Source organism: Equus caballus, chromosome 8, assembly GCF_041296265.1.
Source record: "Equus caballus isolate H_3958 breed thoroughbred chromosome 8, TB-T2T, whole genome shotgun sequence".
In the NCBI taxonomy this organism is placed as follows: domain Eukaryota; kingdom Metazoa; phylum Chordata; class Mammalia; order Perissodactyla; family Equidae; genus Equus; species Equus caballus.
Window position 1 is genome coordinate 47,551,431 of NC_091691.1, and position 26,798 is coordinate 47,578,228.

Sequence of the window (26,798 nt, forward strand, 5' to 3'; positions counted from 1 at the left end):
GGACACTCCAAGAATAAAATGGCAACATGTTCTTGATGGAATATTCGAGTTCCTTAAGAAATTGTTATCAATTTATTTCTGAATAAGCAATATACACAGCTAAAAATAAGTACAAAAATATATCTAGTGTAAAGTTTCTCTGCCACTCTTATTCCTTAGTCTTCCATTTTCCTTCAGCCAACTTTTACCAATTATTTATACCACTTAAGTTATGTTTTCTCCCATTCCCCACTATTTGTTTTTACACAAACGGCAGCATGTTAGATGGACAATTAAGCACTTTGCCTTAGTTTTACTTAACTATGTGTCTTCGAGATTGTTTTGATCTGTGAATATGATTTTGCTTCATTTTTTAAAACAGCTGCAAAACATTCCATGGTATGGCTATAACATAATCTATTTAGCCAGTCTCCCATTGAAATCAATCTAGATTGTTTCCAGTCTTCCACTATAGCAAGTAATGCTACAACAAATATTGTCTCACAGTAGCACAAACAACACGTGACACACTCAAAGCAGAAAGCCCCTGGCACATGTCTAGCAGGATGTACATGGTCCCCCTAGACTCTTTCTATCACATGGTGTGGTGGACAGACTTTAGTGTGACCCTCATGATCCCCATCTCGAGTATTCATGTTCTAGCATGATGCCCTCCCTCTTAAGTATTGGCAGGACCTGTGACTTGCTTCTGGGTCAATAGAATATGGCAAATAGTGATGGGATGTCTCTCTCATGGTTATATTATGTTAAGTAAGACTGTCTTGCCAGCAGACTCTCTCTCTCTCTTGCCAATTGTGAAGAAGCAAGTTGCCATGAATTCTATAGCCACAAGGAACTGACTGTTGTTGACAACCCATAAACTGGGAAGCACATTCTTCCCTCGTTGCCTCCAGATGAGAACTCAGTCCTGGCTGGGCCCTTGATTACAGCCTCGTGAGACTCTAAGCACAGGACCCAGCTCAACTGTGCCTAGACGTCACAGAAACCGTGAGGTAATAAATATGTGTTGTCTTAATCTGCTACATCTCAGTCATTTGTTATGCAGCTGTAGAAAACTAACACGTGGAAGGGTGAGCTGGGGCTGGGTATGCCTGGGCACACCATAGCTTGTACTGTCGGAGCAGGTTCCTGATGCCCCGCCTCCTCAAATGTTAGGAAAGGTGTTAGGAGGAGTCAGGGATCACTCCAGTACGTTGGAAGACCCTCAGTTTTGCGCTCAAAGTTAGAGTCTTGCTGTCATGAGCTACATCTTGTTCTTAGATGCTAGTTGCTTGGAAAGCTTGCACACTGGCATTGGTTTCAGCCAGAGATTTTTAAGTCCTTCTTGAGCCTTCTTGCTATGAGGCTGCCTGAAGGAAAACCAGCATGGTCACCCATTGTACAAACTGCTACGTCTCTTCATGATATTTTTATGTATATTTCTCTGCACACATGTTGGATTATCTATGTGAGATAAATTTCTAGTAAAAATTCTGGGTCAAAGTGTGTGTGCATTTAAGATTTGTAGGGTATTGACAAGTTGTCCTCCACAAAAGTTGTACCAATTTATGTTACCATCGACAATGATGAAAAGTAGTGCTTGTTTTTCCACACCTTCCCTCCCTTTTCAAACTGTTTGATCTTTATCAATATGAAGGCTGAAGAATGATATTTCAGGATGATTCTATTTTAAATTTTTTATTCTGGATAAGGCTAATTTCTCTTCACATGGGTAAGAACCATTTATATTTCATTTGTAAACCATCTATAGGTTGTGCTCATTTTTCTGTTACTTTGTTGCTTTTCTTCCTTGGTCATGAAAGTTTATTTGTAAAGAGTTCTTTGTGTATTAAAGAAATTATTTGTCTCTCATTTATATTGTAAACATTTTCCCAAGCTTTCCTGTGTCATTTTACTTTATTGTTTTTTTATATAGAGTTTAAGATTTTTAACATAGTTGAACTTTTCAGTTTTCTTTTGAAGTTTTAGATTTTGTGCCTAAAGCTTTCCTCACTCTGTGTGTAACTCTTTCACTACATTTACAGTCTCGCTTTCTGTTCATCTCTTTGAGACATTTTCATGTTGTATTTTTAATGAATACTCAGTTCTCTCAATATCATTATCTAGTAATTCATTTTTTTATTCACAGACTTGGACTGCTGCTTTCACCATAACCTAAATAGAACAGTTTCTTATGACTTCTGAGGAAATTATCATGGAATCAGTGGCAAGTTCATATTACATAAATGTAGGCAGAATATTTGATTATCTTTGAATTTTCACTCCTCTTTCTTACAATATCAGTCACACCTGCTGTTAGTTTTCCTTATGTAGTGATTCTTGCGTTTACCTTTCCTTTGCATTTCCATTTACCTGCTCTGTTCAGACTGTAAGCTAGAGTGCAGTGGTGTCCCGATAGGTCTTCCTGCTGTATCCTCAGGCCAAGTCATCCTACAGATTGCAACCAGATTAAACTTTTCCTACAAAAAAACTTTACATTTCTCTCTCTTTTAGTACAAGGAACAGTTAAAGTTTCGGAGCCCGGCATTCAAGGTACTCTAGGTTGGCCCAGTGGAGGTTTTCAGGCTGTTGTCTCTCAGCTCAACGCCTCCCTGTTCTCTGCCCTGTGAGGCTGGGGGACTCTGCCGGCTACGTTTCTGCTTTGCCAGCGGGATCCCTGTTGGTTTTGCCAATAGGGGGCGCTGGAGGAGACTGGGGGGCTGGAGTGGGAGAAGGGACTGTGGCTTCCTCTCATGCTTCCACTCTGCTGGTGGCTCCTCCGACTGTAGTTCCAGTCTCGTGTTTTACTCCGGCCGCTGCAGCGCCTTCCGGTAAGAGCACTGAGTGCATTTTCCTCACACCGGAGAACCAGCCTCCTCGAGCTCCCTCCGGAGATTCCAGCCCCAGCCCCAGCCCCATCTCAGAGATTTGGGTCCCAGGTACATGGGCCCCTGCCTCTAAGTTTCTCGTTTTAATCATCCCTCTTCCCTTTGTCCCCCAGGCCTAGGGGTGATTGCTGCTTCCTGCTGTTGCTACCTCCGTGATACCCTAGAGTTCTCTTTTCACCCTTTCTGGCACTTAGTTAACAACTTTATACTTAATTAACAACTCTTTCTATTAAATTCTCCCTATTGAAATAGTTGGCGTGGTTTCTGTTTCCTGACGGAACTCTCACTGTTACAGACAGCAAACCACTGCATCCACTGTTTCAATGTCATACCCAAACCAGACCTCTTGCTCCAGTGAGAAATGTCTGCTCTTTCCATGGGCCCCTAAGTGGGTTTTTCCCTTTCCCAATTTTGAAAGCTTGCTTATATCACTCCCTACCTGCCAAAGCGATCCAACGTCTGCCAATTTGAGCCCTGTCTTCCAGAGCCCAGGTAAAATCCGCACTCTTCTGAAGACGTCGCAGACCAGTCCCTTGCCCAGACGACTCATTTAACACAGTCCCATGCCGACAGCCTCCCCAATGTTGACTCTTAATAATTTACAAATATGCAAGTTGGTTGTCTAGACTTCCGAGCACACTCTATCACAGGAATGATGTTACACATGGTGGCTTAGGCAATGCCAAAATAGTCTACCTATGGAGCACGTAGTCAAACCCATTTTCTCTCCAGATAGGATCACTAAAATTGGGGTTTGAATGGACATTTAAAAAAAATAAAATGAAAAAACTTCCCGGCCAGCCGGCTGGCACAGCTGTTAAGTGCGCACATTCCATTTCAACGGCCCAGGGTTTGCGGGCGGGATCCTGGGTGTGGACATGGCACCACTTGTCAAGCCGTGATGTGGTAGGTGTCCCACATAGGAAGTGAAGGAAGATGGGTATGGATGTTAGCTCAGGACCAGTCTTCCTCAGCAAAAACAGGATTGGCAGCAGATGTTAGCTCAGGGCTGATCTTGCTCAAAAAAAAAAAAAAAAACAAAAAAAACCCCCCAAAACTTCCCTAAGTGGAAGAGGGGAAGAGAGGCCTGAAGTTGCCCCCAGCTGGAGTGTCCTTCTGAGAACCTGATACCTATGGGTAAGCTTCATGGTATGGTAGAGACCCAATGGCCTAGAGACCTGTCAGTCCTGCATTCAAAAGCCAGTTCCATAGCTTTGCAATGTAAAACATTAAGTAGGTTATTTGATTATTTGAATTTCAGTTTCCTCATTTATAACATGGTGACAATATTACTTTGTGGAGTTACTTTGAGGAATAAAAAAGATAACATGTAAGGTGACTGATACGGAGTCTGGCATACAGTAGGTATTTAGGTATTGAATAAATGTTACTTCTTTTTCCCTTTCTTTTAGAAATTAGCTTATTTGTACCTTGAGTTTAAAAATACATATCCACGGGTACCATGAACTGTGAGCCAAGGCCAAAAACTAGGCAAAGTAACAGAAACGCCAGGCTGTGAGGATCCCTATGCTGTGTTCTTTCTGTCCTTTGTTTCTCCACGCCCTGTCTTCCATGGATGTTGCACTGACAGGAAGCATGCAAACCTCTCCCCAAATGGTTGGAGCAGTTGCACCACAATTCATTTCTGATTCCCTCCCCAGAGTGTGCTCTAACCTTTCTGGAATGTATTAATAAATGTTTTCAAATTTACAACTCCTAGAGAGGGAGAAACAGGATGAAACTTCAGAAGAAATCTTGAAATCTGTGAAGTCTTAGTCTTTGGGAGTCAGCGTTACTCTGGATACAGCATTCTCACTGGAGTGACATGCTGAAACCCTAAACCTTCTTTCCAGGGAGCAGGCCGGGAAAACTTCAGTGATGCAACAGGCCATGGAGTTGCCGAAATGTAGCCTGAGTTTTGGGAAATCTGTGACATATTAAATAGCTGGGATCCAGGGATGGTGATGCACCAGACCAGCTGTGGACCAAGACTGGTTCAAGTCTCCTGACTCTGGGAGGCTCAGTTTCTCCATATGAACAATGTGGAAGATAGTAATTATCTGCAAGCTTATCTTCCTAACTGCTGTTTTTGTACATACTGTTTGAGACTCTTTTTTCCATTTTTTTCTAGTGTGTTCATAATTGCTTATTGAAGCATTTTTATAATGGATGCTTTAAAATTCTTATAATTCCAACATCTGTGTCATCTTGGTCATGGCCTCTGTTGATTGTCTTTTTTCATTCAAGTTGAGATTTTCCTGGTTCTTGGTATAACAGGTGATGTTTATTTGTATCTTGGACATTTTGGGTATTGCGTTATGAGACCTGGATCTTATTTAAATCTTCTGTTTTAGCAGCCTCCTCTGATTCCACACTGGTAGGGGGAGGGGGTCCTGCCTTTTTACTGCCAAGTGAGGGTGGAGGTCCAGTTTCCCACTCAGCCTTCAGTGATACTCCAGGGTTCGGGGGGGCTTCATTATTGCTGGGGTGAGGTGGGGTCAGGCTTCTCCCTAGGCCTCTGCTGACAGACATCACCCTGGCTGGAAGTGAGAGGGCGTCTCGTTACTGCTGGCTACATGCCCTCTGCTGACACTGAGGGGAGACCAGGCTCACTGCCTTTAGGAGGTCATGGAAGTCCCGGCTTCCTACCCAGCCTCCCCTGACACCACCCTGGCAGGTGGCTGGACCACCATGAGCGCAGCAGACTGCCATAATGTAACTGGCCCTCATCTTTTCCCTTTTTTTACTTTAAAAATCTTTTGACATATACACAAAAGTAGAGAGAAGAGTGTAATGAACTCCGTATACTCACCATCCGAGTTCACCAGCTGTGTTTTGCCGATCTAGTTTCATCTGTCTCCCCCAAACTCTTTCTTGTTCATATATTTTACAGCAAATATCGTATTGTTTTATTTAGTAATACATACTTCACGTGGAATATAAAAAATCGTAATCTAGATTGAAGTTGTCAGGGAAGGCTCTCTGAAGAGGCGACATTGAGAACACATTAGAATGATGAGAAGGCTGTGTTCAGGAGCAAGCTCAGGTTAAAAACAAGAGTGAGAGGCAGAGAGAGAGAAAAAGAAGGAGAGGGAGGGAGAGCAAAGGGGAGAGAGACAGAGAGAGAGGGAGACAGAGGCAGGGAAAGAGGCAAGGAGAGAAAGGAAAAGAGAGAGAGGGAGAAGAGTGAGGGAGAAGGATATATATATACACACACAATTGTATATCTATATGTATGTGTGTGTATATATTCGTCATTATATGTATTATATATGTCATTATATATATGTCATATATATATGAGTCATTTTTTATTATTTATTTTCTTACCCCCACATCCACCCATCAACAAATCCTTTTGATTCCACCTTCAAAACAAATGTGGAATCTGAGCAGCCTTCATTACTTCCATTACTACTACTTTTTCCCAAGTCACCATCATTTTTCAGTAGACCACTACAGTAGTTTTCCACATGGTCTTCCACTGGACTGTAATCTCTATCAGAACAGAGACCTGTTTTGTTCACTGATGTACCTCCTGCACTTGCAGCAAAGCATGATGGATATTGATGCTCAGTCGGTTATTATTGAACAAATACATGATCTCTCTACTGTGATCAGCCAGAGTGATCTTTTAATGAGGTTCAAGGCACCTCTCTGCTCAATAAATACCCTTCAATGGTTTTGGATCACACGCTAAACTTAAAATCTGATTCTAAACTTACACTATCTGTTTACTGATTATCTCCCCAGCTCGTGTCCAACCAGCTTTCCCCTCGTACCCTCTACTCGAGCCATGCTGGTCCCCGTGGTGTACCTCAAATATGCCAAGCACGCTCCTATTTTATGGCTACACATGACTGTCCTTCTGCCTGGGACACTCTTTCCCCAGATCTTCACTTGGCTAGCTCCTTCTCATCGTTCTAGCTTTTGCTCAGTGTCTCTTCTTCCTGACAACCTTATTTTAGAGTGCCAGCTTAACTCATTACTCTTTTTCCTTTAACCATGATTTTTTTCTTCATGGCTCTTTTCACCAAAAAACATTTATTAGTTTACTTCTTTATTGTCTATCATATTCAGTAGAATGTAAGATCCGTGAGGCATCCATTTCTGTAACTCTAGCTTGACAAATATTGTTGAATGAAGGGATGCATTAATCCAGCAATATAACCTTCTTGCTTTACACTTGAGGACATTGAGGACCAGAGGGATGGGGTTACTTGCCAAAGTCTCTTGTTAAGTTGGTGCCTGGGTGGGGACTCCACTGCTATCCTCCAGCGTCCCAGTCCAGACTAAGTTTTACTACCTGACATTGTCATGAGGCCCTGAGAATTCGATTAATGCCATTCCCTGACTCTTATGAATACAGAGCTTGCTGCGTGTTGTTCTTTCACATCTTTAACAATAATGCAAACTGGCTGGCACTTCCCAGGATTTCCCAAAGCGGAGAGGAGGAGCAGAACACCTCTGCTGCTTTCTCCTCTGAAATAGAGACTTTGCAACGTCAGCCGCCGTGCATTGTTGGACAACAATATGTGTCTCAGAGGCAAGGAAAAGTTCCCACACTCTGTGCTTACCAGACGCCTGGCTGGTGAGCCCTGGTCTCCCCATTACTCCTGGGTTCCTTGTTTCTTTTTCCTCTTTCTTTGTTATGTCATCTATTCATGACTGGGGCAAGATGCCATGCTATTCTTTCTCAATTCTGGATCAGTCTGTTATTAGCTATTCTCCTTGGGTGCCCTATTCATGAAAACCTAGCCACCCCCAGTTGCAGTAGGTGAATTCCATGGAAAAGTGCAAGGCACATTTTTCCTGCTTGGTTTATGCTTTTCCTGTGATTCAGCGATCTCCAGAGGGAGCTCTTCATCATGTTACACCACCATGGCTTGTGTCTGCAGATCTAAGGAAACTAAGTCCGATCCAAATTTTGTGGACATTCTCAGGAAATGCTAAAGCTAAGTTACAGCAAAGTGAGTCTATATTGTGGGTTTGCCTGATCAATCTGTGGTTTTTAAGAGACTTAAAAATGGAAATGTTCTCGTGGTGAGAGCAAGTTGGTAGAAAAGCTTAAACACGTGATGCTCAGGTCACTTTAGGTTAAACTTTCATTCTTTTCCAGGCGTACCTCTCCCCTAGCTCCCCGATTCTAACACTTTCCCAGGATACTCTGATTTCTGGACATCAGTTTCACCACTCAATAAGTGGAGCTGAGTAACAACCAACATAATAAAAATCTGGTGTTTTGTATTGTGCTTTTAGTTATTTTTAGAAAGGCGCTGAGTCCAGGCACAGCATCCTCTCATCTGCAGAGCTTAAGTACAGGATGTTGGAAAGCGAGACTCCGATTCATTTAACACGTGTTTGATCCTTTGCCTGTGAAGTTGTATACTTTTTCCCCTCAGTTCAGGAGTTATATATATGTATATGTCTGTATGTACTCTGTGTGTGTGTGTGTGTGTGTGAATGAAATAACTGAATTGAGTCCTGAAATGTCTTTGTCAAATCATCAGATAAAGTGGAAACAGTACAATATTGTGATTAAGGGCATAAAATCCAGGCTTTGGAGCCAGAAAGACCTGGACTCAAACTCTGGTTGCACATCTCGCATGCTTTTTGATTTGGAAGAAGTTCCTTTTTCTTTCTGAGCCTTCATTTCCTTATATGCAAAATAAAGTTACTAATAATTTCAACCTCATAGGGTCAGCATGAGGGTTAAGTAATGTGTATGTGTATAGGAATGTATAAAATACTTAGTATAGTTTCAATATATTGTAAGTGTTTAATAATTATTAGCTATAATTATTAATGCAATGCACAGTGCCATAAAGCCTGGATATTTTAGAAAATAGAATAGAATAGAATTTCTATTATATTAGAATAGAAGATATGCATAGAATAGGAAATAGAATTGGATATTTTCCAATGTATCCCCTTCTCTTTAGAATTTCATTGGTGCTTCCAATCTCTGCCTAATTTCACATTGTCCCCAAAACAAACATCTCCAGATATGGTATGTTCATGGTGGCCCTTTGAAGGAAATCTCTTTACTGCGTGGTGGTCTTCTGGGAGTCCTGCAGGCACTCTTTTTTTTAAAGGACCTCAGGTCATATTTTTCTATTTTTTCCCTTAGCTCAATCTGTTTACGAGGATGTAGGAAGGGCACAAATTATTATGTGAGATTTATTTTCCCCATTCATCCTTGTAAATGAATAAAATCAGCCTAAAATGCACATAATGGGCGGTAGGGAGAGAAAAGGAAGCATGAAAGAGGGTGGAGAGAAAAAGGCGTATGGAAATGGGAGTTTACTAGTTGGTGCTGAGTTTGGCTACTTGTAACAAATTCCAAATCATGGTGGCTCAAACAAGATAAACTTTACTTATCTTATGTAGAAAAAGTTCTGGGGAAGGTGGCCCAGGGTTAATATGGAACTTCCTGGTCTTCTATCACTGGACTCTTCCATAGGTCCTCTCTGTCATCCTTGGTGTGTGACTTTTGGCCCTAAGTTCTCTTCATGATCCACGGTAGCTACTTCAGTCTTCATGTCTACATTCTTGGGGACATGATAAAATAGATAAAATTCAGGATGCCCAGTTAAATTTGAATTTCAGATAGACAACAAATAAGTTTTTAATATAAGCATATCCCAAACTTCAAAAGATACACTTATACCAAAAAATTATTTGTTGTTTATCTGAAATTCAAATTTAACTAGACTTCCTGTATTTTTATTTGCAAATCTGGCAACGTAACACATGCTAGGTAGAAAAAGGAGGAAGGAGGAAGGCAGAAGGTCCAGGCTTGTTCCTCCCAGTTGACTGGGCCTCTTTTATAAACTTCCACCTTCATCTCTTTGGTCAGCTTCAGCTGTGAGGGAGAATGAATGAATGCCTACAAGAAAACTACGGCTCTGTTAGTAAGGAAGAAGGAGAGGATGCACATTAAATAAACAGGAGAAGTTGCCTCCATCAGAGGAATTTACCCCAGTGCTTTTGTCAGGTGGACGCCTGTGGGGATCAGACTCTCACAGCGTTTCAAACACTTTCTTAACTGGGGACATCTTAGCATCTTCCCTTCCACCTCTCCACTGCTCTCTACCAGGCAAGCATGTTAGATGCTCCAAAGTAAGAGCCTGAGGACATTGTCCATCTTTCTAGAAGCCTGCTTCAGATCCTTTTTGTAAGATAGAAATTAATAATAATAAAAAACACCTTAGGGATTGTTAGGAATGTCTCTAACTCTGGGGAGTGAAGACGGCATATTTTGGACGTATGGTTTTAGGCTCTGTGCTAAGTATGGATCCATTCCATATAGTTTTATCTTCACAGCATTTCTTGAGATATAAATGTAAAACACCAAAAACAATGACCTTAGAATAGTTTAAAATAAGCCAACAGACTTCAAAATCTAATGAAAAACAAAAATTGGACTTTCCAATCTGCCATACTCTATATTCTCTCATTTTTTTCATAATCAGAATTAATTTATTGTTAGAAAGTAAAGGAACTTTTATGTACCACAGGAGGAGGATATTCAATATGGTCAAAGGCAACACTAGCTAGCAAACAAGAAAACAAGCAAGCTTATAAAAATGTCTTTGAGCCCTTGGAAAGCTCTTATCTGCAAACAACCAGCTTTACAAAGAATTCTGGCAACAGATACAGAGCTGATACAGTAGTTTGGCAGTGAGAAATCCACAACGTAGCTTTGATATCGGGTTATACCAAACATTAGGTAGGACTAGGCAGCAGCAGTGGCTTAAGGGCAACCCAGTAGCACCCCTCCCTGATAAGTGGTGGCCCAGAAATAAACTCATAAATTGGGTCTGTCAGGAGGAGGAGTGTGGGGCTGATAGACTTGAAAGACAATGTCTAGTGGCGAAGCCAAGCAGACAGCCCACCTGAAGCATCGCTCTAAGAGGACTAGCTAGAGAAACAAACCCAGGTGCCTGCTTAGGTACCTGAGCACGCAGGTTGGAATGAAAGTGAGATGGAGCCTCCTGGGGGTTTGCTCAAGAGCCATAGTATAGTGAGAAGGACTTTTTATATTGTGCATTGAGCCTTTCCTGTGGGTGGGTAGATGCAGTTAAGAGGACTGTGCTGGTTTGGACAAGGGCCAAGGAGACACAGCATGGCGGAGAGAAGTAGGGTGATTCCAGCTTGCCTGGGACTCAGTCTCAGGACTTTCAGTGCAAAACTGGAACAGTCCTCATTCCCCTATGAAGAAAGAGGTGTTTGAAGTCACAGGTGGACTTTGGGCCTTTAGAGTGGAGAATCGCCAATTATCAGAGTTGAAAGGGATCTTAGAGGCTGGCCATGTAGGCAAAATTTTTAACTCAATGTAGATCTCTCTAGCCTATTCCCAACTGGCAATCTCTTCCTGAGCACTTCTGGATGGTTTGCCTTTTTAGCTATTATCATGCTATTGGAGAATTTTTGCGGTGGAAGGTTACAGTTTCTTGTTCTATTTATTTTGATCTATCTAGAAGAAAAGTCTCTCAGAAATTTCAGTCTCAGAAGAACTAAGCATCTCACTGTATTATACTCACTGTATTATAATTACTTAAATATCAACATCATAACAGAGATGCACTGGGAAGACAGCAGGGTTTATAGCCAGAAGATCTAGGTTTGAGGCTCAGCTCTATCATGCGTGAATTCTTTGGCCATGCCACATTAGGAGGCTCAGAGGGATTAGGTGCCCTGCTCAACATAGCGAAGCATTGCAACGACCTAGAATCCATGCCCCGGAAAAACCAAGCCCAAACTCTGATTTCCTCAGACTTCTTTGCCTTCTAAACTGTAATTCCCTTGAAGTGTTGGCTAACATAGTGCTAATGTTAAAATAGAAATCTGGGGGTCTTACTGATACTCTTCAAGCTATGATGATACCAAGGAATTTAAAGAGGCCCATGGCTTGATGACATATCTTTTTGGGTAAAAAAATGTGCATATTATTATTTTGCATGTGCAGCCCCGCCTGTAACTTCTCAGTTCATTTTCACTGCAGTCCCGTGACTGACACAGATGTTATTGCTCCCCAATTACAGTGTTTTCTGCTTGGAGGCATCTTGTCTTCTGTAATATATCATGAGCCAGAGCCCCAGTGCTAAACATTAGCTAGTAATTTATGACCATACCTTCCGAGGCAGAGAGGGCAGCCATAGCTCACTTTGGACTTGGAAAAGCACTTTAGGTTTTCCCTCAGCTCTTTTTTTCTCTTTTCTTTTTCTGCATTTGCTCATTACGATATCTTTTCAATTTAGGGATGGCCTGGATCCTGCCATGTAAATCAAAGAAGAGAGGGCCTGACTCAGCTGCCTAGCCTGCGTCACCTGGAACCCATTATGATACAGGATCATAAACACCTCCATTTTCCCTCCAGAGAGAGACCAGACCCACTGAAGTTAAGCTACCTGCATAAGAGTTGAGTGCGATCAGCTGTACTTAATCTTTAAATGTCCAACCCACTGATAACCTTTGGTTTGCTTTGATAACTGTGAAATAAATTCTCACTGCATCGGATGCCGGCATTCTGGTTTCTATTCAAGGCTGTGGTGCAGATGTCATGGAATCTTGGACTGGACAACAGTCCTTGGAGATCTCTGGGGCCAGTTACTGGCTTTTAGGCATTTAATTTCTAAGCCTCCCTCTGCCAACTCTAAATTTCTTCGGGGAATGCCATGGCATTTGTGCATCACCAAGCTTTAGGTGCTCTCTGGGGTGAGAACCATTTGGAGGTGGGAGAAATGGGAGAAAAAGAAAGACCCAGCAAATTCAAAGCTTCACAACATGGTATAACAGGAAGAACACTGTCTAAGTTTCAAGCATCTTGGGTTTGAATCCAACTCTTCTGTTCTCACCCTGCCTCAGCTTCCTAGCCATGCAATCTTGGGAAAAGGATGTTAGCTCTTTTGCCCTTAGTTTTTCTCTTCTGTAAAGTGAATGGGAATGGTCAGTGCTTCTCAAACTTTCATGTATATGTGAAATTCTTGGAGATCTTGTAGATTTGTTGGGAGGATGAAATTAGTCTCTCTCTGTATGTATATATATATATACAGCTGTTAGAAGAATGGCTGACTCAAACACTCCGTAAATATTAATTTTATTACTATTTAACACAATATAATGAGAATTTCCCCATGTCATTTAAATAAAAACACTTCAGAAATATAACTTTATCTAGACTTTGAAATGTCCTCTTGTATGACTATACCTAGAATAATTTATTTATCCATTCTCCTATTCTTATCTATTATAATGCTGTTCTGAAAGTCTTTGTAGGTGATTCTTTGCCTATAGGTATGAATTTCCTACACATAGTAGGAGGTAAAACTAACAGGTTTCACTACGGTCCAACTACAAATCATTGGTAGTGATCAAATAAACTTCAATTTCATTTCAATTTAGCAAACATGTATTGCACACCTCCTGTGGGTCAGGCACTGTGCTGGGTGTTAGGTACAGAGTGGTAAAAAGACAAGCATGAACCCTGTCCTCAGGGATCTTACAATCTAGCGGCAAGATTGGACATTAAAAATGTAATTACAACCAAGCATGATGAGTGTTATGACAGGGAGAGTAGAGGGAGCACAAAGCAAGGGGACCTAATTCAGGACGAAGCGCCTTTAACCTGAGTCTTGATGGGTAAGGAAGAGTTATCCAACCAAGGGGAAGGGCAAGAGGCTGAGAGAATAGGAGGTACAGAGATAATTACTCATATTCTTCTGTTTATGTCTGAATGGCTTATTTCTTTAGCTCATGGCTGCTGTCTTAACTTGAGCCTGTTAGAACATCAAAACTCTTTTGAATCTATCAAAACAATAAATTATATTTCTTATTTTGTTCCTCCTTGAGCCAAAATCAGTGATAGTTTAAATAATTCTTGTAATGGACTAAAAGCCCCTAATGGGGCAACTAAATAGATGAGGCAGTTAAATAGGTTAGAACCAAATGTTGACTGGGTCACTTTCTAATGAAGCGATGACCATAATAGATACTAGTGGCAACATGTATGTGTCTTCAAAGCTATAAGGTAATAACGTAATTTAATTTTAAAAGTTAAAAGAATAATTATGATGGGAATGCCTATAAATAATAATTTACTGGGGTTTTGCCTTAGAAGATCGAGTAGCTTGGTCAGTGTGAGAGCTTCTATCACATTTGATTGCAGTACTGTCTTGTCACCATAGTGACGTAGCATCCAGACTTTGAATCTTCTTAGAAATTTGTTCCTCATCTATTGGGATAAATTCTAGCTATTGATGATCTTGGTTTTATGTGATTATGTATGCTTCATAGTTATTTAATCAATTTGAGGGTTGAATCAAACTGACTGGTAAATTTATGACTAATATTCACAAAAATTATAATAAAATGCAGAGTCGGGGTTCTCGATGTCCATGTGCACTCCTTTGATGATGTATTTCTGGAATTCAGGAACAGTCAAAGCTGTGATTTGTTATCTATAGTAGCTCGTGCTGGAAATGGAAGTGGGTAGAAGAGCTTGTTTCTGTTTTCTCCTCATCCTACATCATTCATTCATTCACCAGGAACCAAAGGGTGCTGTGGGCACAACAAAGAAAAGTAGGCACAGTCTTAATCTTAAGTTTATCTTTAAGTTGTAGAAATAAATTCAGAGTGAAATAAAGCTGACTGGGCTTGAGTGAGGATCATTGTTGGTGAGAACAGGATGTAAGTTTAAGTGGAAGATAATCGCTCTACCATTTAAATCTGGCAAAAGGTCAAAGAATATTTGATAGACCCTCATGGTAGACATTTCTATCATCACCTGGGAGCAAATTAATATTAAATACATCCAAGAAACACTGTAAGTACTTAGTATTGGGCTAAAATAATCTTAATTTATATTAATTTTTATCATAATTCTTCATACAAATAGTTTCACTCTGAATTTATATCATATTATGGAGGCATCGTGGAATAGTAAAACTGCATGGATTTCTTAAGTCATAGTCTATATACGTATATAGGTAGATATTCTTCTAAATTAGCAATTAAACTGTGTGTAAATTAATCAAGTGTATTATTCGAGCAGTTAGACTGCAGTCTGATATCTAAGAGAATATACAAGCTTGAAATTAAAAGTCTTTGAAATTGGCAAGTTAAAAAATGAATAATAATGTGTTGGTTAAATTTCAATGATTTAATAATCAAACCAAACTAAAAATTAACTGGCGCTGTAATTGATTTATATAGAAGTATGAGATCAAATCTGCCCAGTTTATTTTATTATACTCCCTCCCTCCTTTTGGTATCTAAAAATGGAACGAAGTCCCTTTCTCTGGATCCACTCCTCTGTAATCAAGCTCCTGCCCCCAACTGATTTAACCAACCTCCCTGCGTTACCAGCACGACCCTTTCACAGTCAGGCCAGGCCTTTCTGGGTTTTAGGACCTTCGCTTGCTCATTCCCACCTTCGTGCAGATCTCCATTTTCAGAGAGCTTATAATCTGGTAGAGAAGAAAGACATTAAACAAAGTAATTATCGTAAAGTGAGATGAGTGTTATATGAAATTTACAGGGTGCCATAACAACAGAGAACAGGGGAACCTAATCTGGCATTTCTGAGAAATGCCATTTATTCATTCAACAAATATTTGATGAACACTTAGTATGGGCCAGACATGTATTAGGCCTAGTTGGGTATTTAAAGGGAAATATAACAGACATGGTCTGTAAAAATGATGTTTAGGCTGGAACCTGAGGGAAGAGTAGGAAATAACTATGTGACAGGAGGTAGGAGAGGGAGACAACTTTCAGCAGCTAGCCAGAGGGCTGAGTGAGGGGTTAATGGCAGTGTGAGCTGAGTCCTAGCTGGCCCTCAGTTTCTGCATTGGGCAGCTGGGTAGATGGGAATGCCATTTACTGAAATGATGAATAGCAGGTTGGGGGAGTGAGGGGGTGAATATTCATTCATTTATTTATTCCACAGTTAATTATTGACTGTATCCTATGTGTCAGGCCCTGTTCGAGGCTTTAGGAATACAATGAACAAAAGGGACCAAAACTCCTGCCATGATGTAGCCTATAATCTAGTGGAGAGCAATTGACAATAAATAAACAAAGTATATGATATGTCAGATATTTACAAGTGTTATAAAGACAAAGACATTAGTAGGAGAGGATAAGGAATGTTAGGTCGAGGCGTGGGTTGCAATTTTATATAGGATTTTCAGAGATAGCCTTACCAAGAGGCGATAGTTGAACAGAGTCTTCAAAAATGTGAGCAAACAAGTGCTTATATCTGGAGGGAGAACAGACAGAGGAAAAGCAAGTGCAAAGGCTCTGTGATGGGAGCATGTCTGGCTAGCATGGCTAGAGTGGTCTGAGTAAGGTGGAGACTAGTAGGAGATAAGGTCATAGAAGTAGAAGGATGGAGACAGATTGAGTAGGGTCTTGTGGGCCATTATAATGCCTTAGACATTTCCTTAGAGCAGGATGGGTAGACACTGAAGGGTGTTGTGCAGAGGGGTGACATCTGATGTGTGTTTTAAAAATATCACTCTGACCAGGTTCATCTTTGGACATGTTGAGTTACAGGCCATCCCAACAGGTTATTCAAAGAGAATTGAATCATGTATCTGGATCTCAGGAGGTCTGCTAAGAGACACATGTGTGGGTCATCAGTGGTTGGGTGATAATGGCAGCCATAGAGATTGATGAGACCATCAAAGAGAGTGTACAGAATGCAAGGCACAGTGGTCCTGGGATGGTGCCCTGAGAGAGTTTCGAGAGGAGGAGGAGTGTGTGATGGGGGCTCAGCAGATAGTGGCATCAGGAAGCCGAGGGAAGAGCCCTGACAAGGATATAAGTAAACAGTGACTGAAACATGCCAAGAGGTCACACAGAGACAGAAAAGGGTCCATTGGATTAAATGGCATGGGGAACATTGATGGCCTTGGCAAAAGCAGCTTCATTAGAGTGGTGATGGGAATGATGGAGGAGGAAGGAAAAGAAATCGACGGAGTGAGGACTTCATCTCCAAGACTGGCTGTGAAGGGGAGCAGAAGATAGGGAAGCAGCTGAAGGAGGAGGTTTTGTGAGGTGAAAAAGACTGAGTATGATTAAGTGTTGATAACAAGAAGGTACCACTGAAGAGAAGGAAGTTTAAATTCCGGAAAGAAGGAGTGATAGATGATGTGAGATTCTTGAGAAGGTAGATAGGAGAGCATGAAATCCGGGCAGAGTGGAGAGATTACCTTCAGATGGAAGGAGAGAAACTTGAGGGAACAACAGAGGGATGGAAGAGTGGGTGCTGCTTGGTGAGAATGGGAAGACCTGGTAGTATTTTACTCACACACATGGGGTGACATGACCTTGGGGTGGGTCAGACATGGGAAGTGGGTGGCAACTACCAAGGCTACTGACCGTCACATGATAGAGACAGCAATTTCCCAACTGTCTCCCAGGAGCCCAAGAGGATGGACCTATTCTTGAGTGTGCCTTCTTTTTGCCTGCAAAATATCAGTTGACCATCTGACAGGATCTGGCCTAATATCATGGAAAGAAAGATCATTTCCATCCCATCATCTTGTTATGATTATTATTTCAGTTCAACATATATTTTGCAATAGTGCCCTTGCAGGGATTTGTCTTACATGCTTAAAAATTTTATTAAATTAAATATTTTTTTACAGAATTTTTTATTAACTTGGGAAACTTCTGACTAATTTGTTAGCTCTATTTATGATTCAGTCAAATGGAATTTTCCCAATTCTCTCTAAAACCCACTCAGAAAATAAATATAGCTTAGCACAGTCCATGTGCTTTTTTTTTGCTTCAGAGGATTTACTTCAACAGGTATAGGTAAGAAGAAATCTAAACTTAAATGTAAACTTGCCTTCATTTTATTCAGAGTGTTACTAAATATTTTAATTACTTGATCTGTATTTTTTATCTTTAATTTTCCCCTTTTAATGAATTTACTGAAATCAAATAATACGTTGCCACTTATTCTACGTGGGAGAATTACAAAGGATTTTTTCTTCTTGGAGAAATGGGGAAAAACATGATGTGAAATATACACTAACAACTTTTGATGATTTAACTCTATGCTTAATTTCAGAAAAAAACCACTTTAGGAGTGCAAGATAGCTGTTCACACTGATGAAACTGATCTTGCCAAACCCTTCCTAGCCTTGAGTCAAGTTAAAGTCCATTAACAAAGAATGGGGGTAAAAAGGAAAATTCATATTTAAAAGTATGGCTTCTTTTTTTTTTCTCTGAAGAGATGTCTGTTATTTCCTTTTTGTCACTTGGTACAAACTATTGAATTAAATCACCTCAAGATAGATTGAAAATTTTTTCAGTGTGGTTGGCTTTAAGGCTTGATATTAAAAGGGAGCACGGAAAATGGTCACTCCCAAAGACCATTAGGTCTTTCTTTTAAGGGACTTTGTAACCACACCTTTCTCTTTCTTTTGGCTTCTTTGGGAGAAATTGTCCACACACAGCTCTTTTATCTCACGGAGTGTAATAATTAGGGAGAAGTTCTAGGGTACTGGGGTTACCATCTTGAAAGGATGTGTTAGGACCTGCCTTCTCAGGAAAGCACTAGAAGGAAGTTAACTGCTGACCTGCTTGTCTAAGCAGGAAGACTCGTGTCACTCTCAGAGAGATGTGTTGGTTCAACCAAAGTATTATTCACGGGAAGGAGACTGGAGGATCCAAAAATAGTTCACCCTTGAAGTGAAGTCATTGCCTTTTTAAGTTTGAAGTCACAGACACATAATTGGATTAATTAGTGTGTGGGGAGCCTTTACCTCTTAACATTTAGAAAATTATGGTGCTTATATTTCTGTTTATAGGATTTCAAGACTCCTCCAAAGTGGAAATCTGAAAAAAAAATTGGATTATAAATTATTTGGAAGTTTCTCTTTGTAGAACTAAGCAACATGTCAAACATTTCATATATCTTATGACTCAGGCACCCACTTAAAACTTTCTCCTCTTGCGTTTGATTATAAAAAGAGTCCTTGAATAGGAAAATGAAGACATTTGCTGGTTTCCCTGAAGCTTTAATCAGTTGATATCCGACAGGTGCTTTTATTTTCCTGGCCTTGAAATCTTTCTGGATGGGATGTGGGAGAAATATTTGCGAATGCCCTCTTAGTTAGCAAATAAATCTTTGTTCTTTTTGTTTTTTTCATTTCTTCTCTGTATTCTTAGCTCAGCATCCTCCCTTCAGTGCACACGCATATGCACGCCTCCAAAGTTCTTGTTCGTTTTCCTCCACCAAGGGCAGAAAAAAGCTTTCAGAAAGGGCTGACTGATTTGCAGCCACCCATCCGTGACATGACATCCGGGACACAGCCTGACACCCATCCATGACATGGCTCAGGACACAACCTGAATGTCTTCAGGTTCCATAGCCTGTGAGTACAAATGAGGTCACATAGCATTAACACGGGGCTGCTGCTGCCTGTAATGGTTTACACTTGAACCATACAGTGCCCTGCGAAGCTCCCCTGTGCATTCCTGGCAGCTACCAGGGCTGTCTTGTATTTACCGGATTGCATCAGTGCAGCTGGGGGCGGCCCCCTCCGGGCTCTAGGTGGTCTACCCGGGCACTTGCTATGCTCAGCTGAGCTCCATCCAGTGCTCTGCTGTTTCGCTCGCCATTCCTCTCTGCCAGGCAGAGCCCTGCCCTAGGCTAGAGGCTGTCATGCAATTTTCTTTTGGCTTTTCCCCTCTAATCCCATTTCTTCAGAGCAGATCAAAAAGCTCAGTTAACAAGGTTGGGTGGAAAACCACGTCTCCAATTCTCTGCTTCTGTGCAGATCACAAGAACCTTTTCTTTCTTTTTAGTCTAATTCAAAAGCCCTAAGGCAGAGTAAACTCTTGCGAAAGATCAGAATCCCAGATGAGGCTTATATGGAACACCTTGATACAGTAATTTCTCAGCCTACTAAGGTACAACATGAATTGAAATGAAACAAACATTTCTTGAGCACCTACTTTGTGCTCTGCACTGTGCTAGATACTCATCTTTATTACATTTAATTCTTACAGCCCTTTGTATTACATTGTTTATTGTTATTCTCATTTTAGAGATGGGAACACTGAGGCTCAGAGGGAATAAGGAATTCACTCACCAAAGATCACAGAGCTGATAAGGGTGGAGTTCGGATCTGGCTCTGGGGTCCATGCTCACCCTCCTGCACACTGCCTTTCACTCTGCAAAATAAGTTACTTTCATCACAGCAAAATCAGCTTAGCTTTTAAGAAGAAAAACTGCTCTAAAATGGACATAACTCGGGGCCAGCCTGGTGGCTGGGTAGCTCTACTGGTTAAGTTCATGCACTCTGCTTCAGCGGCCTGGGGTTCGTGGGTTCGGATCCTGGGTATGGACCTGTGCACCACTCATCAAGCCATGCTGTGGCAGCGTCCCGCATACAAAATAGAAGAAGATTAGCACAGATGTTAGGTCAGGAACAATCTTCCTCACCAAAAAAAAAAAAAAATAAGACAACCTGAATTTTCTGTAAACCTAAAACTGATCAAAATAAAGTCTATTTATTAAAAAAATATATAAACACTCAGCTAAAGTGGGTTAAGTAGTGTGTTAATATATCATCATCATTATCACTATTACTTTAGTTATTAACAAGAATAAATGACATAATTCATGTGGAAGTGCTAAGAAAGCACCACATTATTATGTGAAGATTACAATATGAGAATGAGGAAGGAGTTACCTTTTTATGCAGAATTTATACTATCCTAGTCTTCTAAGTAGGTGGGATGTTTGTATAGCATGGTGAATCTTTACCTGCTAGATGAGTAAACAGAAACTCAGACTTTGCGGCTGCTGATGTGACACTTTTCACCAACACAAAATTGTCTTAAAGGATTCTTTCCGAGGAACTCAATATTTGGTAGAAGATCTTTTATTCTTGTTCCAGAAGCCAAAACTCTTGAGTTGCCTTTCTGTTGAATGAAACATAATATGAGAGAGTTAATCTTGCAATAGTTCCTGTAACTGTGACTTGGGGAAAGGAAGGGAGGGGAGCTTTACAGACAACCCTCAACCACAGAGAATGCATGTGTGAGGGGGGAGACGGCAGCCTGTGCAGAGACTGAGGTGTGGGAAGGACGCTTGGAGGCCATCTCTGGCCAGACAGGGCTGCCTTCCTGAGGAGGCACGAGTCTGGTGCTCAGTATTGGTGATTCTGTTCCATTACTAACTGAGCGCTGTTAGGCAGGAAGCTGTTTCACGTTTCTGTGGAAAATATTCTAGTTTTACTTTCTATTTAACTTCCTTTGGAACGAGGAGGGATGAGGGATATCTTTACCCTTTAGAGCTCCGAAGGGGCTTTCCAAAGCCGTATCCTTTCTAATTCTTAAACAAGGTAACATGTTGTTGTTCATGCTTTTTTTGCTTTGGCAGATAGAAAACATGATTCAAAGAATAAATGACTCAGAGCTGCTGCTGGAACCCGGGCAGCGGTAGGCTGAATGCCTCCCTCCTGAGATCCAGGGCTCTTTCATAAATTTGGGAGCGCTTCCTCTCCTCCGTACACCCTTGGCTTTAGTGGGTGCTAAAACACCATATTGAAGGCAATTATAGCAAAGTGGTAATATTTTTCAGACGGCACTTAAGAGACGTGGCTAAACAAAGGGAAAACCAGAAAGCACTAAAAATGGGGCACCTTTCTAATCTCTCAGCCTTCTGCCAATAGCAGCCCCACTGTTCTCCTAATCTCTCAGTTCAAAGAAGTTGTCTTTGACTACATCCCCTCCGTGTTTTGCCCTATATCACTGGTCCTAACTGATGTCACGGAGGGAACGTGGCAAGTATGAATGCTGTCCTGGGCATTCAGTTCAATGGTTAACAATATGGCGCTGACTGTACTATGGTACTGTCACTGTTTTTGACTGCTTTTATGCCAGGGCAGATATAAACTGTATTAGAACAAATATGCCTGGATTGGGAAATCCCTGACTATAAGGAAGAGTAGATGACAGACACTTGACAGAAATTGGAATCTATATCTATACCTTTCTGGTCTATACAGAAAACCGTTTTGACCACTAGGTCTGACACATCTGCAAAGATGGTGGTGGAAATAAAATCACTTCTGACACTGTAACTTTCCCTCACTGGTTTAGAACCAACACAGTAAGAGAAACGTTGAACGCCCAACAAAGTAGCAATTCAAATGAATCCAACAAGAACAGGAAACCAAGTGGAAATCCAAATATAAGCTGTACCCTAAAGTTGCCATCAATAATCCCTGAAGTGAGAACAATGAAATTGGAATATTGTTTGGATTGCCCTCCCACCTGATAACTGAACCAGGAATCAGCCTATTTTCATCATTTCTAGTTCAAGAGCTAATGAGATGGAGAAAGTCCAACAGAAACTGGGCAATGACGTTTGCTCCTTTGTCAATGACAAAATCGTGTAGCAATTTCCTGGCCTGCAAAAACATCCCAATAAATCTCCTCTGTATACCGTTAGGAAGAAGTTGTGTGGAACTGGGTGGACTTCAGAAGACTGCTAACCTTGGGCGGCTCTGCTATTATCCTGCTCTTATTGCTCACTGGAAATTTCAGCGGAATCGCTAAGTAACAGGAGACTAGGTTCAGGGCCATAAATCTCTGAAAGATGCTTGCTGACATCCATGGTGCTCTGCAGAGCGAATTTACCAAGGTCGGTCTTGCCGAGCTTCCTTTCAGTTGGAGGCTAGAGCTTACTGTCAGGCCCAGAGCCAGGCTCTTAATCATCGAGGAAACCAGAGGGTGAGGGGTGGGGAGGCCGTGAAAGGTAACTTTAGGCCTGGACCCAGTGTCACATGGAGCCTGAGAGGAAGCCCTGGGCAGAACGATAGCCCTTTGGGAGCCCCCCCACCATGGCTGACAGCCTTCTGTGCACCTGCTCCTTTAGCCTTATTACTCAGTCCTCAGGGGACTTCCCACCATTCTTTGAATTAAATATAAACTTCTGGCCACTGTCTTCAGAGTTTTCTCGTCATACTTTAAACATCTGCACATATCTTCCGTTCACTCTCGGATCTAACCACTGTGGTCTTCTGAGATCTGCATCTGGCTTTCTCCCTCCTAAAGCTTAGTCACCCGCTGATGGAATGAATGACTGAGTTCTTTCCCTTTGAATTAGTCGTGGGTGACAAAAATACCAAAGGACAGGAGAGACTAGTACCGGCCAAACACATATTTGGGAGCCCTTTTGAAGCAACAATGGGAGAGGGGATGAGAATCCAGCCAAGGTAAGGAATCCAGCCAACAGGGAGATTGGGCTCACTCTACCTGGGGAGGTAGGACGGGGTCTTGGAGCTGCTGAAGAGTTGCAATGGGAAGATTGGGGACCCTGGAGCCCTAGGTTTATGGTTTATAAATACTGACGTGTTATTCCATTTGCTCCTTACTGCAGTGTCATGTGATAGACAAAGCAGGCATTATCATTCCCATGTTTTAGGTGATAAACTGAGAATTTTCAGACTTTACAAGACCTTAGCCAATAAGTCTGAATCCCCATCTTGTGATCATCAGCTATATCTATTTTGTGCCAGAGGTTAGCAGTTTCTTTTGTAAGGGCTCAAGTTGTGAATATTTTAGGCTATGTGGGCCACATGGTTTCTGCAACTACTCAACTCTGCCACTGTAGTACACAAGAATCAATCGACATCCATAAATGATACAGAAACAAATGGGCATGGCCATGTTCCAATAAAGCCTTATTTATAAAAGTAGGCAGTTGGTGGATATGGCCTGTGGACCATAGTTAGCAAACCCCTGTCCTATGATATAAAACTGTAGTTGACCTTATGTCAAGAGTAAGGATTCATAGGCTATTAAATACTTTTGTAAATTTCAATTTTCAAAATGTAGACATTAAATAATGGAGCGTAAAGGAATACAACCTAACCTAACGTGATTTAGATAACAAGGAAAGAACACAGGAATATTAGTCAAGGTGCAGTTTACTTCAGAGTGAGATGGCAAGAACTCAGGAGATACCCACAGCAGATAAGGGAAGTAGATGATGCTGATCAGTTCATTTTCCAGGTGCCTCTGCGGTGGAGTGCCCTGGGAGCCCTGTGGATCTTTTCTCAGCTCTCTGCCTTACTGGAGTCTTGGTTATGCTTCAGCTGAGCTGTAAGCCTGCATTTTCTACTCTGAGCACTTCTCCCAGAAGCTGTCATCTCCCTTCTGACATGACAAATATCCTGGAACTTGCTTCCTGGAGAGAAAATGCAGGCTCTTCCCTGAGGTCAAGACCAGAAGCCTCGGCAGGGAAGAGGTGTGGGAGACTAGATAGAAACAACTTTGCCTTCTTCCCCACTTCTGGCTTCAGCCCGATGACCATAATATTTGGTGACACTTTTCCTGTTTGCCTGGCTGGCTAGCTCTGCCATTAAGCCTAGAAGGGAATATAGAGAAATCCTAAGACTAGAACTAACTCTTTGAATGCTGTGAATTCTATTTTTACTCAGAAAAATGGACTTAGCAGGCATCAGGAGTCTCAAACTCCTTTTACGGTCTTCAGTGTACCTTTCCTCTTATGTCTATTGCTCTCTGCTGTTTCTGTCACCTATGATGTTCTCCCTTCATCCAATCCCTTCCTCTCTACCTAGCCAATTCCTGCCCATCTTTAAGGCCCAGCTCATGAGGGAGTCGCTGCCGCTGTCATGGAGCGTTCTCTGTTTAGTCCTTTACTGCCTATACCACTCATTTAGGATTTTATTTTGTGCTGCTTTATGATCTCTCATGTTAATTAACTTTTCATGTATGTCTTGTTCTGCAAGGATGTCAGCTACTTGAAGGCATTGGCTGGGTTTTAAGTTATCTGTACTTTCCAGCACAGTGCTAGACTCAGTAAACACCTGTTAAGTGGGCTAAACCCATAACTATGATCTTTCAATGGGCCTCTAACCTGGAGGTTCTCTTCTTTCAGTTTCTTACTGTCTCCTTAGTGTTAAAACTCTGTTATTGGCTGGCTCTTGTGGTTTGTCACTGTTCTCTTCTCTCTCAGAACTTGATGGAAGTTTCCTCAGGGGCAGGTTGGAAGACATGAGTGACAGCACATGTGAAATGATCATGTTCCATGGATCCTCACCTTGTCCAGGTCTAATCAGTGCTCTGTCAAACCCATGAGAGCAGAGACCATGTCTCACAATTAGACCGTGTCTCACATTATATTTCCTCCATTGTCAAGTGCCTGGCACACGGTAGATACTTAATAATTATCGGTTGAATGAAAGAACCAGTGAATGACTGTTATCTTGAATTGGTCCTGGGGAACTCCCTTGCCCTGTGGGGAGGGAGTTGATAGTCAAGAAGTGTGGGGATGGCCTTAGTTGTCACTCCGTGTCAGAGCATCTCAGCCCCTTGGAATTCTACTCTCACACGAGGCCTATCAGACATGCAGGTAGAAGGTTTGATGGCCGACCCCAACCTACTGAATTCCTATGGACCAGATAAGCATTGTTCTCCCAGCAGGTAACGAACAGAAATCTAACAACTAAAGTCACTCTTTGAGGCCATGCCTCCTAATCTAACCCGCCAGAGCTTGCTTCATAGCTCACCGACATGTGTTTCCCATTTTTATCTACCACAAGTTTGGAAATCCCTCCACAGAGTGGGTGAGTCACACGTGCGGTGAGCGCTCAGCGGTGACCATTTACTGGTTTGATTATTAAGGCAAAACCTGATTTAAGGGCCCAGATGGTGTAGATACAGCCACCTTATTATCCGTATGGTAAAATATTTCATTTTCCTGAATAGCACTTTAACAGAAGTATTTTTCTCTTTGGGGCCTTTTGTAGTAATGCTCTAAAGAAAAGGCTCAGCTCTGTTTGTTTAATTAGCTCTTATGCATATTTACCACAAGGTGGCAGTATAGCAGCCCCTACGTGTCTGTCAGTGATGTGGATGTTTTTTAAATTGAGATAGTGGGGAGATATTTCTTCCCCGTTAAGTTTCCAAAATCTAAAATCACGTCCCTATGACCTAATTTGTAGGTAAGCAGACTTTCTAATTAAACTCATACACACGTAAGTGCAAATGCTTGCACACTCACAAATATTCTCATATACAGCCTGTCCCATATGACATGATGAATATCCTATAGATTCATCTATATTTGTCCAATATTTAATCATACCTGAGTCTATGTATGAATAGTTGAGCAATCTCTTGTGTAAGTAGGAAAAAAAATCAATTAAAACACTTGTTAATGCAACTTTTAAGGCAGTATACAAAGAATAACCCATTTCAGGGGTGGTATTATTATGGTAGACGTGATGTCTTAGTAGTTCTGGGCTGAGATGGGGAGGGAATCCATGGAAGGATGGTCTACACGGGGCTAGAAGGGAGAGGTGCAGAGGGAAGTTATCATCTTTTGGCTACAAACATTTACTGAGCACAAATTGACCTTTATTTTATTGTCTAAAAGCGGGTCCTTGCCTTTTAAGAGCTTAAGATCCAAGGTTATAAACAGCAGAGAAAAAAACCAGCAAACATGTGAAAAGACAAGACACGACCATTATCTGAGAGGAAGGAGGGAAGGAAAGAAGAAGGAAATACTGATTTTATATGTTTTGTCAGGGGATGAGTGAAGATAGTAGAAACAAGCAGTATGGAATGGTCAAAAGGTCATGAGACTGATGAGAAGGAGCCCCGGTCCCTGCCTCAGCTCTGCCCTCCCCATTCTAGGGCACCTCAGTTTCCTCGGGCGACTGGAGGTAGTATTTGGACTTGGGGCTTGGAAGCATTAACAGAAACATGTTTTGTCAACAGTTGATGTTAACGGGTATTCTTAAAAAGGATTTCTGTTGAAATACATTTGAGGAAAGCAAATTATTGTATTGTATCTCATTCTCTCCCCTACCCCTCCAAGAGTCATAATGTATGTCACACGTTAGAGGCCTGGAGGGAGGAAACTGCCTT

At 41.5% G+C, this 26,798-nt stretch overlaps 2 long non-coding RNA genes across 3 annotated transcripts in view; one reads left to right on the plus strand and one right to left on the minus strand.

Moving 5' to 3' along the window:
• The window catches only part of LOC138915256 (uncharacterized), a 77,679-nt gene extending 65,290 nt beyond the window's left edge, over positions 1-12,389 (plus strand). For both annotated transcript variants that reach the window (XR_011420944.1, XR_011420945.1), the window contains one exon: positions 12,131-12,389. This is a non-coding gene — a long non-coding RNA (uncharacterized lncRNA). The remainder of the gene's footprint in view (positions 1-12,130) is intronic.
• A 6,231-nt stretch (positions 12,390-18,620) lies between these two features.
• LOC138915258 (uncharacterized) lies at positions 18,621-20,908 on the minus strand. The gene is made up of 3 exons (XR_011420947.1): positions 20,659-20,908; positions 19,982-20,063; positions 18,621-19,259 (listed from the first exon to the last, which is right to left on the minus strand). It is a non-coding gene; the product is annotated as an uncharacterized lncRNA (long non-coding RNA).
• Positions 20,909-26,798: the final 5,890 nt, after the last annotated feature.